Below are 14,191 nucleotides of genomic sequence, written 5' to 3' on the forward strand. Positions count from 1 at the left end.
AAATACACTGTCCAGGTGTGTCATAGCTTTTTGTCCAATGAGCATATTGTGAGGTTCAGGATGTACTGGAGGTTGAATCTTCTGCCATCTTGAATTTATTTGGTTCCAATCAGTTTATGTTGTGTCCTTGGGCTATGTCATTCTTTTAAAGGTTGTGACCCACTCACTTCCCTCCTGTTTCAGCTTCTCTCATCTCTCTTAGTCCCATGCTCCAGAGAGAAGCAGCACTATGCCCTTACAAAAGTTAATTTTGTTTCTCTGCCTTTGTTTTTTAATTTATTTCTTCATCCCTTACTCTGATCCATACAACAAAGAGGCTGAAGGGGAGAATAAAGAACAAAACTGTAGATCCTTACATTTTGGTATTTCTAACCATATGCAAAAATAAAAAATCCTTTCAAAACGAGAAGGTAAATAATAATACTTTGAGTGGCTGTCCAGTCAATGAATCTAGAAGCAGTGACACTCCAGGAGCAATACGCACTGCTAATGCCCAGAGCTTGGTTTCTAAATACCAAGATCTCCATTAACAGGAACCAGGGCTCTTTAGAAAAACGTACTGGGGGAGGAAAAAGCACAGAGTGAGCCTGGAACATCTTGAACCAGAAAGGGAGGAAGGGCTTAAAGATGAATGATGGGGACATGTCAAAAAAAATGCAGGAGCCAGCTTTAAAAGAGTTCCCATTGCCAAATTTAAAACAATTTGAGCAGCAGAAAGAATAATGGCAGTTAAGGATCATAGCACAAGGAATTCGTGACTCCATAGTGATACTCAAAACAAAAAGAAAAACAAACCTTTGGGTGCTGGGAAGGGAGAAGGAAGAGATTTTCTTTACCAAAAAATACTAACTAATAAATGTAAAAGGAATGATAGAGAGCGTATCTGTAGTTTTTCTGCAATTATTGTAATTCCTCTCATTACCAAAGTAACTGTATATATTTTTAAACAAAAAATTCTATCTATCCATCCATGTATATATACTTGGGTTTTACATTTACATAATCTTTAGGTTCATCTGCTAACATGAGTTTGGAAACTATTGTTACACAACTTATTTTGTATATTTTATTTATATGTCTGCCTAGATTTCTTTGTTTAGGCTTAAGACATTTAATTTAACCATATGTTAATTGTGGTCACTTTTAAAAGCATTTCTTTGTCATGTTAAAATTGACCTCCTCCTTAGTAACTCTCCTTGTATAACTCAATTGTTTCCTCCGGATAAGTGCAGAGACATGGACTGCCTGATTCAAAGGATGGAGATAGTTTTGGATTTTTGGTACAGATTTTCCAGAGAAACCATGCGGCAGTATCTCCCTCTAGCAGTGAGCTTGCATGATTTGCTGATTTGTGAATAGCGGTAGTCATGCTGGTTCCCATTTCCTGGGCACTTGCCCTACGCCCCACAGTTTGTAGACATCTTTCCTATTGTCCTCCCAGCCACCTTGCAAGGCTGGTCATCTTTTCCCCATCAAAAACAGGACCTGAAGCTGGAACTGGGAGTGCTTTCTCTGGGTCTCTAGAGCCTATGCTCTTTCCACTTGACCAAGCTTCCTGGCTCAGTGCTTTAAAAACAGGGTCTCATTCCCTGTGATTCTGTCTCTCTCCACGTCTAATTTTCACAAACTGTAACTTGTCCTTTACTCAGGGGAAGGAATAACCTGCTTTCTCATCCTGTTTTCTTCAGTGCCTAGTTTGAACCGCATTCCCCAGAAGGCTAGCTGAACCTAACCCTTCCTCCTCCACACCTCATACAAGGGTGTGTGAGCAGAACCCCTGCACTCATTTGATGCCTCCAAGTCTAATCCAAAAGCGTGTGATTCTTTCTCCCCATTCCATATCCTTCTTCTAACTTTATCCACAGGGAGGACCCTGGTTCCCAACAATACTAGTATATTTGCTTGTTTTCTCAATCTTTAGATACAAAATCTCAGAATGATTCTGTCAATATCACCATCAGACAACAAATCTACTGAGTAAAGCTGAATTCCTTGAAATTCCTTTGTATCCTTAGCTTATATCCCATTGAGGGTGTTCAGTCAGAGGAAGATGCTCAACACTTACTCAGATTAATTCTTCATTTATGCTGTGTGGTTATGTTATTAATTTTTTATATGGTTAGACCAATTATTTTCCGTTTGTCTTCAAATTTAGGATCTTCTCCATCTTTTCTGATGCAACTCTACATTTGAATATAAACATGATACAAAAGTCACATCTATATACTCAAAGATATCTTATTTCCTCTCTATCCAACTCTGTTTCCACCTACCTCTTATAAATAGCCAGTGTGACTCACTTCTGGCTTATGCCAGAAATCTTATTTTCCTTTCTGTCTTATGTACAAGTAGCACATTGTATACATTCTTTTTCACCTAGTTTTTTTCTCACTAAATATATTTGGAGAATTATATCTATCAGTTCATAGAAATCTTCTTTATTTCTTTTTTAAAAGATCTGCATACTGCTCCCCTGTATGGCTGTATCATTGTTTATTCAACCATTCTCCTAAGTATTGGCATTTAGACAACTTACAACAATTTTTTAGTAGAAATCACAACTTCAATGCATAATTTTTTGTATTCCTACAGGTATATCTTCAGAATAATTTCTTAGAAGTGGATTTCTGGGCCAACAGGTAAATGCATTCATAATTAGAAGTTGCCTCCTAGCAGTATAAGAGAATCCATTTCCTCAAAGCCTCATCAATAGGATGTTATCAAATTTTTGACATTTTACCTGTCAGTTTCAGGAGGAATTATATCTCTGTGCAGTTTAACTTGCATTTCTCCTATCTTAAGTGAGGTTAGACATTTCAGTGTACAAGTGCCATTTGTATACGTACATTTGAATACATTGTGTGTATTTTTATACATCCATATATCTTTTCTGAATTTTCTGTTTATCTCTTTTGCCTATTTTGCTATTTAGCTTTTTTCCTCCCATAATTTTTAAGAGTCTTTATGTATGTAAAGGATATTAACCTTTTGTCTGTGATATAAGTTGCAACTATTTTATTCCAGTTTAACATTTGCATATTGACATATGATCTTTTCTTAATGCACAGATTTTTAAAAACTCAACATTTTCTTTGTTGCATCTGGATTTGGAGTCATAGTTGGAAAACCTTTCTCCATGTCCAAGTTTTATAATGAAATTCACCTGTGTTTTATTCCAGTACATATATGGTTTCGTGTTTTACATGAAAATCTCTCACGCATTTGGAGTTTATTTCTGTATATGGTGTAAGGAAAAAGAAGATTTTAAAATTAATTTTAAGGTTGCCATTTTCCTGGCTTGCAGTTTCTTTAAGAACTTGCTAGAATATATGACTTACAAAAATGCAAGAGCTATGAGGATAAGGGCTTCCCTTGTGGCTCAGTGGTAAAGAATCCACCAGCCAAGCAGGAGAGATGGATTTGATCCCTGGGTTGGGAAGATCCCCTGAAGGAAATGGCAGATAACTCTGGTATTCTGACCCAGGAAATCCCATGGACAGAGGAGCCTGGCAGGCTACAGCCCAAGATGTTTCAAAAGAATCAAACATGACTTAGCGACTAAATAGCGACAACAACATGAGGATAAGGGATGCTGAAGTAGCAACATCAGTATGAGATTCTCATGCACAGGAGACTTTCTCTTTCTGAAGAGGGCAGGCTGGGCCCCGAGCATCACCATTCAGAAGCCTACAGTGTTGGCATGGAAGGTGTGAGTTGGGACCGAGCCAAATTGCTGGTAGCTGGGCAAACTGCTTTCTGGCAAGAGGGTAACAAGGTAATGAAGAGAAGTCAGGAAAGGAGGGAAATCTGGGTTGATCAGTGATGGGTTCAAAGGAAGGGGAGTTACCTTCTGCTGAGCTGTGGAAGCTGAGAGGAGCATCGCTGCAGTGAAGCCTCAAAAGGCCAAGTTGATAATGATCAGAGTTGGAGTAGAATATGGGTGTCATGGGGTGACCAGGAAGCCCACTGGGAAGAAGGTGGGGCTGGTAGCCATGGTGCTCTGCCAAGACGACTCTTGTTAGTCTCAGTTCTGTGTTCTGGATCTAAAGGGTTGGCTTGAACCCAGCATTTCAAGTGATCTGCATTCTCCAAACTCAGAGGTGGGAAGAGAAACCTTGGCCATCTGAGGGAGTTTTATGGATAACTCCCAAGAGCATTCGAAAATGCATCGTACAGAGTGAAACACAACTTATGAGGATTTAGAGAGATTTCTGACACAAACCATGAAATCTGGCTCACAGAGACATCTATGAGTCAGGGGTGTTCCTCTAAGCAAAAAAGAACTAGTTTTCACAAAGTGAATTATTGCTGAATATGAGACCAAAAAGAAAGTTAGTCTTTTATTATAATTAATAGAGATGCCACTGCTTCACCCATCCTCTCCTGTCCTCTCTGTGGCTGGGGCCTCTAATACCAGGATGCAAAGATAACCCAGAGGCCCTGCGCTGGCTTGTAGCCAAACCAGGATTGAGGAGCCCTGGTCTCATATTCACCATCTAAAGAAAGTCCCAATACAACACTTTTCACCTTAAAATGACATTGCCTGTCAATCAAAGTCAAGAGGGCCTTGTGATGGGTTCAAAATCCCATTTCAAATATCAGGGAGAGAGAGGGGCGAGGAGCCCCTGATAAGCTTGTGTAGCATTCTTGAAATGGGATGCAAACTGGGTATAAAGGGAACAGAGTGAGAGCAGGTCCTCCCTCTCCTGAATAAGAAGTGGGCTCTAGTCTGAGTGCGGGAAGCATCCTGGCGTGGGGCAAGAGAGAACCAGAGAAACGACATCCAATTCAGGCATGCCTTGTTCCTTGCTTTGTAACTCTGCACAACTGGGTCTTTTTGAGCTACAAGCCCTCATTTGTAGGGGGAACAGATGAGTAACCTTGCCTGGTGGCTGGGAGGACTATGAAGGTGTCAGTCCCTCAGTCATGTCTGAATCTTTGCTTCCCCATGAACTGTAGCCCACCAGGCTCCTCTGTCCATGGGATTTTCCAGGCCAGAATCCTGGAATGGGCAGCCATTTTCCAGCCTTCTCCAGGGGATCTTCCCGACCCAGGAGTTGAACTCATATCTCCCACTTTGCAGGTAGATTCTTTACTTTCTGAGCCACCAGGGTAGCCCAGGAGGACTATAGGAGACATATCTATAAACTGCAGGGCAAGTGCCCAGAAAATGGAAACCAGCATGACTGTTACTTCGTATAAATCACAAGATCATGAAAGCCCTTTGCTGGAGGGAGGTACTGGTACATAGTTTTTCTGGGAAATCTATACCAAAAGTTCTAAAACTGTCGCCATTCTTTGAATCAGCCACCCTATTTCTTTACATTTATCTGAAAGAAACAATTGAGATGAACATAGAAAATTATGGATTAAGATGTCCATGTTAGCACCATAAATAAATGATATTTTAAATTTAACACAATTGAGAAACAATTAAAATATAATTAACTTTTCCAAACTTAGCAAAATGCTAGGCAGAAAAAATAACTTATGAAACATTAGTTTTCAAACTTCTTTAGTAGAGAAAGAAACTCAAAAATCTTGTACAGAATCAAAACAGACATATAAATATATACACACACAAATGTTCACACCTGTGTGTATATACACATATGTATATGCACATATATACATGGATATGTTCACATCCACGTGTTAATATATACTCACACATATACATATATATGAAGATGAATATATAGAGGTATAGAGAGAAATACATATTTTTTATTAAATGTATATTTCTTTACATTGGTAAGTAGGAAAAATTATTCAAAGTCATAGAGACAAACTGTAGATGAATTCTACCAATGTGTTAATAGCCATATGCAATACTGAGATGGTCTCTTACTTTGTCTTTACCCCACAGATATTTATTACAAGTATCATTGAAATTGTCTTCTACTAGGACAAAAGTACATGTTGGGCTTCTTAATAAACATAACAAAAATCAATCTTGCTATCTAATCCTAACTTGGCAGCCACAAGAAGTAAATTTCTATTCAGTCAGCATAGAGCTCTTTTCAGTCAGCTCTTACCAGACAGCTCATTTTTGAATAGACTGCTCTGTATTGCCCATCAAGGCATGATTGAGACTACAGATGCTTGATGGAGATGCCTAAAACTTTTCTTCTCAGTCCTTATGCTCCAATCTAATGTTAAATCGAATTACCAGACCATAATGTAGATATAACCTCTGCTAAAAACTACTCCAATTAAACACTGTGTCTGTCTGTCATAGGTTGGAATTAGAAGCATTAATGTAAATAACATGTCTGCATCTTGCATAACTTACTTTTTAATAAAATTCATTATCCTGTTAAATGCTATTTGATGAGGATATATATATATATATATAAAATAAACTTTAAGATTTAGTACCAAGAAATTTGCCCCTCCCAAAGAAGTGGTAAACTGCTTTTTACCAGCTTTGAAAGGTATGTATCTTGATGGATTTTCCTTTTTCCTTTGGCTAGCAGGAAGCTTTCCTGGTGGCTCAGATAGTAAAGAATACAGATTATAGATTGCTGTCATTCCCTGATGGTCCAGTGGTTAAGAATTTGTGTTTCCAACACAAGGAGCATGGATTTGATCCCCGGTCAGGGGACTGAGATACCATATGCATATTGTGGCCAAAAAAAAAAAGGCATTAAAAAAAAAAGACAATTGAGATAAATAAGTGTAATAAATGTGCTCAGGCAGAGACTTCCCAGGATAACTCTGTGATAGAAACTCAAGAGCAAGCCTGGTCCTCAGCCCTGTTGTTCTAGAAACTGGATACTTTCTAGAAAATAAGTCACAGAGAGATGATTATTCTCTTAAGCAGTATGTTAAACTAATCAAACTTGTAAGAAACCAATAGTGATATTGTTGTTGCTTAGTCACTAAGTTGTGTCTGACTCTTTGCTCCTCCATGGACTACAGCACATCAGGCTTCCCTGTCTTTCATTATCTCCTGGAGTTTGCTCAAACTTAGGTCCAAAGAGTGTGATGCTAATAACTGACTAACAATTATTAGTCATAATGACTAACATTTACTGAATGCCTATTTTGTTAAATACTTACAAGCAACCAAATATATTGAATAGCTGATTCTAGAACAATAAACCAGAGTTTATTTTTCTCTTGGAGACAACTCGAGTCAACCAAATTCACAGGAGACCGACACTAATAATCATGATAGCAGTTGTTCCCCTTGTGAAATTTTCTTACAAGCAGCCAAGACAAACTGAATCGTCTTGATTCTTGGATTTGGTTAAGAGCAAAGTAGTTGAACTTGTGTCTGAGTGTAAGACCCAGCTCTGTTACTTAGTCAGTATGTAACATTGGGCAAATTACTTCACTTTTCCATGCTGGTTTCCTCACCTATAAAATCAAGATGATTACAATACTAATACGATGCTCTCTAAGCACTGTGGGAGAATGATGCATGTAGATAGTCAGCATAGAAACTAGAGAATAAACCAGTGGAAGTCTTGTTGATGAGTGGATGTGGAGGGGATGATAAGAGAATTCCCATGGGAAGCCAAGTCATACTCAGAAAGATAATCCAAGAGCAAGGATGGATTCAGAACCAAGGGAGGTCAACTATCTTAACAAAGTTTCTCCTCACTCACCTGGCTTGACCAATCTCCCCATTCCTGGGCCTGAAACTTCCAATCAGAGTGTGAGGCCCAGGGAGCTCACAGCAGCACACAAATTACATCTGTGTTGATTCTGTCTGCACCTCTTTTTGGCTGAAAGTTAAGCATAGGCCCAGAAAACACAGCCCCCACGCGCTGCTCGCTCCGCTCACCCCCGCCCCGGCATTCAGTTTCCTTTCACTGCACAGACTTCCTTCTTCTTGAGAAAAGGATTCAGGCATGTTGGCACCATAATTTTTTCCTGGTCATGTTCATGGACGATATTGTTTTCACACTCCCTCAAGCTTGCACGCTATTTTTAAAAGGGATATCATTTTTAAAATTGTGTTGATTTTACCCACTGTGTGTTAATGGATAAACTTTTTGGTCCACTTCTTGTGATTAGTTTAGCCCTTCTTGCTGTTCCTCCAGGTATCTATGTTCTTTGGGTTTTTGTTTTGTTTTTTTTACTGGAGTTGGCTTCATATTCTTTCTTTTCAGCTTTGAAAATAATCAGGCAGAGTGTTAATATTTTAAAAATCATAATCAAAGGGATTTGTGAAAACATGTTTCAAAAACTTCTAAATAATGAATGCATTGGCCAAGGGAAAAATGATTTTATTAATTTTAAAACCTACACACCTGTTCACTACTGCGAAAAGCAGAGGAAACAAAGGCTGGTTTAAAAGCACTAATGATGATGATACCATCTCAGCAAGACCATGTGGTTTTTCTTTACAAATCCAAGAGGAAGAGCCAAACTCTAAGAAACCAGAGTTGTTCACCTTAGTATGGAGAGAAGTCATAGATTATTTTCTTCTTCCAGTGAAATCCTATTCAAATTGAGTATTTATATTCTTCCTTTCACTAAAATGCTATTGAAAATGAATATGAATCTTGTGGGGATTTAAACATCGCATATTGTCTGGTTGATAGTCATTTATAAAAGTCAGGATATTTTATACCCCATCAGGGCTTAATTAGGTTTATAAAGATCACTGGCAGTTGCAACAGAAATATTGTATTTTTCCTTCCCCCAATGACTTTCCCTAGTTCTTTTATGGGGGCCTTTAAAACTCATTTAAGTCTTGCTGAAGTTCATCATAAAGATAGATACCAACCATTCTACAGGGGAATTTAATCTTCTCCACTTTCCCTTTTGCCCCCAAAATTTCTTGGAAAACCATAAGCAGGTCAGTTTCAAATTCCATCCCTTCTCCTAACAGATTTTTGAAAGGAAATGCCCTCCAAACAAGGAGGTAATTGAAAATACACACTAAACTCAAGACATCTGTACTCAGAGAATTTCAGCTGATTTAGGCCAAAGAATAAAAAATGAACTGTTTGGTAACTCCAAATGATAGAAAATGCTGACAAATGGTATCTTTGCACAAGCAGTCTTAACACTCTGACTGTGAGGGTGACAAATTGAACAGATGGCACCTCTAAATGCAAGACTCATGTAATCTATTTCCACTCATGTTTTTTTGTAAACTTTTATTTTAAATTTGGTGCTAAGAACAAAAAAAAGGGGGGGTGTTAATGGCACCATCCAGGGACAAACTTGTACAAGCTTCTCTTTAAGAGTTTGATTCGTATGCTTCTAATTCAGCCTGTAACTCTTATCCTCTTCCCGTTTTTAGTCTTTCTGGGAACCGATTAAAGTGAGATTTCAGGAGAATCAGGCTATTCAGGCAGATAATGACTATATGAGGGTCTGTACTAGGACAAGACCTCTGAGGCACTTGACATCAAAATGGAAACCCCCAATGGTTCTCCTGCTGGCCTGTCTGCCCTGTCCCATCATGGGTTTCATCAGTGACAAATTTATTGAACTGCAGCTATGAATAAAGGGCGAGACAGAAATCTTACGTTGTGACCCTTTATATGTGAAAGACAACAGGTTGACGATGAACTAAGACGTAATTGTCAAAACTTGTCCATCTTAAGTTAAGCGGTTAAGTTTTGAGCTGGATTCTAATATGAGAATATTTTAGAATGTTGAGACTCTACAAATTCCATCCCTCTGATTATGTAATATAATTAGTTGGTTTTGTTGTGTTGCTCACAGAACAGGTATCTAGGGAACCAGGTTTTTATCTTGACATGCGTATATGTCTTACCTTCTACAACCAAATCTTAAGGGTCCTCAGAGCAGGGACTGTATCTTTTACTTCTGTATGTATATCCCCACTGCCTCAATTGTGTGGATCGGATGAAGTACTCACTAAATGCATGTAACAGAGCTCTGTGCTCAGTCACTTCAGTAGTGTCTGACTCTTTGCAACCCTATGGACTGCAGCCCACCAGACTCCTCTGTCCATGGGATTCTCCAGGCAAGAACACTGGAGTGGATTGCTATGCTCTCTTCCAGGAGCTCTTCCTGATCCAGGGATAGAACCAGCATCTCCTTCACTGAAGGTGGGTTCTTTACCACTGAGCCAGCAGGGAAGCCCCAACTGAACTCTAGTCAAGTTTAAAACAGGAGTGGGAAGATCACTGCAGATAATTTACAAACATAAAAACCTAGAGATCAAATGTTCAGGCAAGTGAGGGCTGAGCAAAAATAACTTCAGACAAAAGTGAATGAACCACGTTCTAAGTAAACGTCAGATCTCTTCCTATTGATGTATGTTAGGTGTCAGCTGCTGGAAACATCATTATTTTTACAAAATAACCAGGTAACCCCTTGGAAGTTCAAATGCATCCATCAAAATTGCCACTCTACTCTGTGCTGGTCCTAGGAAAGAGCTGTATCAGTTGGATGTTTAGGTGCAAGCAAGGCACAGAAACTGACATTGAGTAATTCAAGTTCCAGAAGGTACTGGGCAAATCATAGTATTTCTGGGGGGAGGGACTCAAAAAACGACTACGGGCAGGCAACCAAAAACAAGGCCCAGATGATGCTACAGAACCAGGCTGGTATATACCCCTGTGGCAGTCACGGGGCACAGATGCCAAAGTTTGTCCCACAGTGCCCTCCACCACCAGTGCTGGATGCTGGATACTGCCCCCTTGAGCCACTAAAATGGCTACCATTGGAGATTAGTTGCAAATTCTGCTGCTGCTGCCAAATTCCAGCCCCCAGGTAGAATCTGCTTCGTGGCTGCACCAGCTTCTGATTTGAGATGGAGGGCTTCCTACTACGTGATCGGTGGATATGAAGCTACCTGCTGGCCCTAGAAGCACGGGAAGGTGGCAGACAAGAACCTAGCACTTTGAGCTCCAATAGAAGGAAGGGGACTGTATGACTTGAGCCTGTTCTAGGGAGTAGTAATTTCCAAGCATAGTTGCTGCTGTTGTTCAGTTGTTAAGTTGTGTCTAACTCTTTGTGACCCCATGAACTGCAGCACGCCAGTTTCGCTGTCCTTCACTGTCTCCTGGAGTTTGCTCAGATTCACGTCCATTGAGTCAGTGATGCCATCCAACCGTCTCATCCTCTGTCACCCCCTTCTCCTCCTGCCCTCAATCTTTTGCAACATCAAGGTCTTTTCCAATGAGTTGGCTCTTCACATCAGGTGGCCAAAGTATCGGAGCATCAACTTCAGCATCAGTCCTTCCAATGAATATTCGAGGTTGATTTCCTTTAAGATTTACGGGTTTGATTTCCTTGCAATCCAAGGGACTCTCAAGAGTCTTCTCCAGCACCACAATTTGAAAGCATCAATTCTTCAACACTCAGCCTTTTTTTATGGTCCAACTCTCACATCCAAGCATAGGAGGGAGTTCAAATACCAGCACACAAAACTGAAAACAAATGTTCATTACATTCATCATTTCATCAGAACTGGAGTTCTCTACAGGACTGGCTGTCCCCTCACTTTCTCGCCACTGTCCTTCCCAACTGATCCCTTGTAACGGTCCACTCACCTACTTATGTCCTCCTTAACTCATTGCTCCCAGAGGGCAATGGTTCTGTCTCTTCTTTCTTGCGTTCTCAATGCCCACCCTAGTCCCAGGCACAGAGTCAGTAAATAATGGACTGATGGGGATGCATTGGTCTCCTTTGAAGCTGGTCTCTAGGACAATTACACAGAAGGAGAGCTGGGGCAGTGAGAAAAATTCTTGTCTTTAAATTTCCTAACCACAGGCTTCAGAACATCTGTGTCAGGAAATCTACCCAAATATTTGTGTACATATGTGTGTGTGTGTGCATTTCTCTAGGGAGAGAATTCATTGTTTACACCATTTTCTCAGAGGCATTGAAGATGCCAGAAAGAACCCTTAATATGTCTGTTTATGTTTGATGCCTGCCTAAAGGTAGGCAACGCCCACTAAGAATACTCTGAAAACACTTCAAAATCCCACAATAGGGTGTTTCTCTGAAACAGAGCACTGTGTTCCTTTCTGTCTTTATAAGTATATTTTTAGAAGATAAAATGTCAGTACATATACATTTATTGAGCTAATAAAATTATGGAATCATTAGCAGGAAAGGAGCTTAAGACACCAGTGTGAAATCAGGGTCTACTATTAGTTGCCCATCTTGGATAATTAGCCAGCTTCTCTGAACCTTGCCTTCTTCATGGAGAAGGTACATGCAACTCCTACTTCAGAAGGTTGTGTGTATGTGCGTATGTGCTAAGTCACTTCAGTTGTGTCCGACCCTCTGTGATCCCATGGACTGTAGCCCACCAGGCTCCACGGGATTCTCCAGGCAAGAATACTGGAGTGGGCTGTCATGCCCTCCTCCAGGGGATCTTCATGACCCAGGGATCGAACCTATGTCTCTTATGCCTTCTGCATTGGCAGGTGGATTCTTTACCACTAGCACCACCTGAAGTGGTCTGAGGAAGCATTTGACAAAGACTTAGAGCTCAACAAACAATATTTCCTTTCTCTCTGTTCAAAATAGCTAACAATCATACAGGAGAGATTTCTGAATTAAATTTCCTCCTGTCTTAGAAAGAAGTCGAGTGTCAGAAGACTGCATTGTTCTTTGCCTCTGATGTTAGTGCTTGGTTATCGAGTGTTGGGATTTGTGTCTCTACTTTCACTGAAAACCAAGGAACAGAGTGGCATGTCAGTTGCCTGAGGAAGGGCTCTGATTTTCCTTATGGTCGCTGAGATGTAGGCATACTACTCAAACTCATCCCTAAATCAGTAGCATTGCCATCATCACTTGGGAGCTTTTCAGACACGTGGACCTCAGACCTACTGATTGAGAGTCTGCATTCAATCAGATCCCCAGGTAATTCATACACACATTAGAGTTTAAGAAACATCATCCACAGCAAAAGTTCTCAGCCTTAATTGTACATTTCAATCACCTCAAGAGTTTTTAAAACTATTGACGTCGGAGCCCACCTCCAGTAATTCTGGTTTAATTGTTATAGGATGTTCCTGAGCAAGGGGAGTTTTAAATGCTTCCCAGATGATTCTAATGGAAGCACAATTTGAGAACCACTGCTCTTTTGCACACTGAACATGTGGTCCCCTTGCCTTTTCTTGAATACATTCAGGGATGGCAACCCGGTCCAGGCCATGAGAGTGCAATGTGCCAACTTGATGCCAATTTAGCATCAAGACAAATCTGCTTTTGGGGTAGCTTTTATCTTCTTGGCCCATCTTCTATCCTTGGAGGATTTAAAGAAAGTGTCCAATTCCTGTTAGGGTGACCAGCTCATCCTGATTTGCCCACAACCTTCCCAATATTAGCTCCAAAAGTCCCTTGTCCCAGAAAACCTTAGTCCTTGGCAAACTGAGATGGTTGGGACAGTGTCCTCCTCCCAAGTCTGTTCTTCCTGAGGCTAAACATGAATGCTTTCTTAAATGCATGTATCAGTTCTTACCTTTCTAGGGAAACATCTACATCTGTGGTCCCAAATCCATCAATACAGCTAAAAATGGCACTGGACCTTAGAAAGTAAGTGCAGAAAGGAATGTGATCCATGTCAAATGAACTGGTCCTTGAGGGGCTTGTTTTCTAAAAATAAAATTGAGTTTAAGAGATGCTGCTTTGAAAATAAATAATGATCAATTATCTCCTTCCAAAATCATCTCTTGTGTTATTTTCACAGATTTGCAATGCAGAAGACGACACATACCTGTTGTTTTGTTTCTCTATCATCTTCCAAGGTAACCATTGATTGTAATGAAAGAACAATGAAAGCACTATAAATTGTAGAATTAAGTTTTGAAACCAAAAACAACAGATAATTATTTTGGTTTAAATTCATCTGTAAAAAAACCTACTAAAAATAAAATGCCACATGAATAAATGTTTGTATTGCAACATTACTTATAACTGTGAAGAAAATCAGAAATAATGTTACTATATAATAATGTGTGTGTGTATGTGTTAGTCGCTCAATCATGTCTGACTATTTGCGACCCCATGAGGGTAAGTAAATTACAAATTAGTCACTTGATAAAATGTTATTCCACAATTATAAAATATGGTTGTGATGACTAGGTAGCAGCATAGAAATGCTTATTGTATAACATTGGCTGAATAAATCAAAATACAAAATTAAATCCAAGCTGTGGATAATATAATATGTACTCAAATTACAGTTTTAGATGAACAGAGACAGAAAGGAAATAGACATGACAGAAAGGGTGGTACA

The 14,191-nt window shown here is 39.7% G+C and overlaps 1 long non-coding RNA gene across 1 annotated transcript; it reads left to right on the forward strand.

The window, feature by feature from the left end:
• Positions 1-9,685: 9,685 nt before the first annotated feature.
• Positions 9,686-13,843, forward strand: LOC145524390 (uncharacterized). The gene is made up of 2 exons (XR_014067460.1): positions 9,686-10,043; positions 13,643-13,843. It is a non-coding gene; the product is annotated as an uncharacterized LOC145524390 (long non-coding RNA).
• Positions 13,844-14,191: the final 348 nt, after the last annotated feature.

Source organism: Giraffa tippelskirchi, chromosome 2 (assembly GCF_054371585.1).
Source record: "Giraffa tippelskirchi isolate mGirTip1 chromosome 2, T2T-mGirTip1v1.2.pri, whole genome shotgun sequence".
In the NCBI taxonomy this organism is placed as follows: Eukaryota; Metazoa; Chordata; class Mammalia; order Artiodactyla; family Giraffidae; genus Giraffa; species Giraffa tippelskirchi.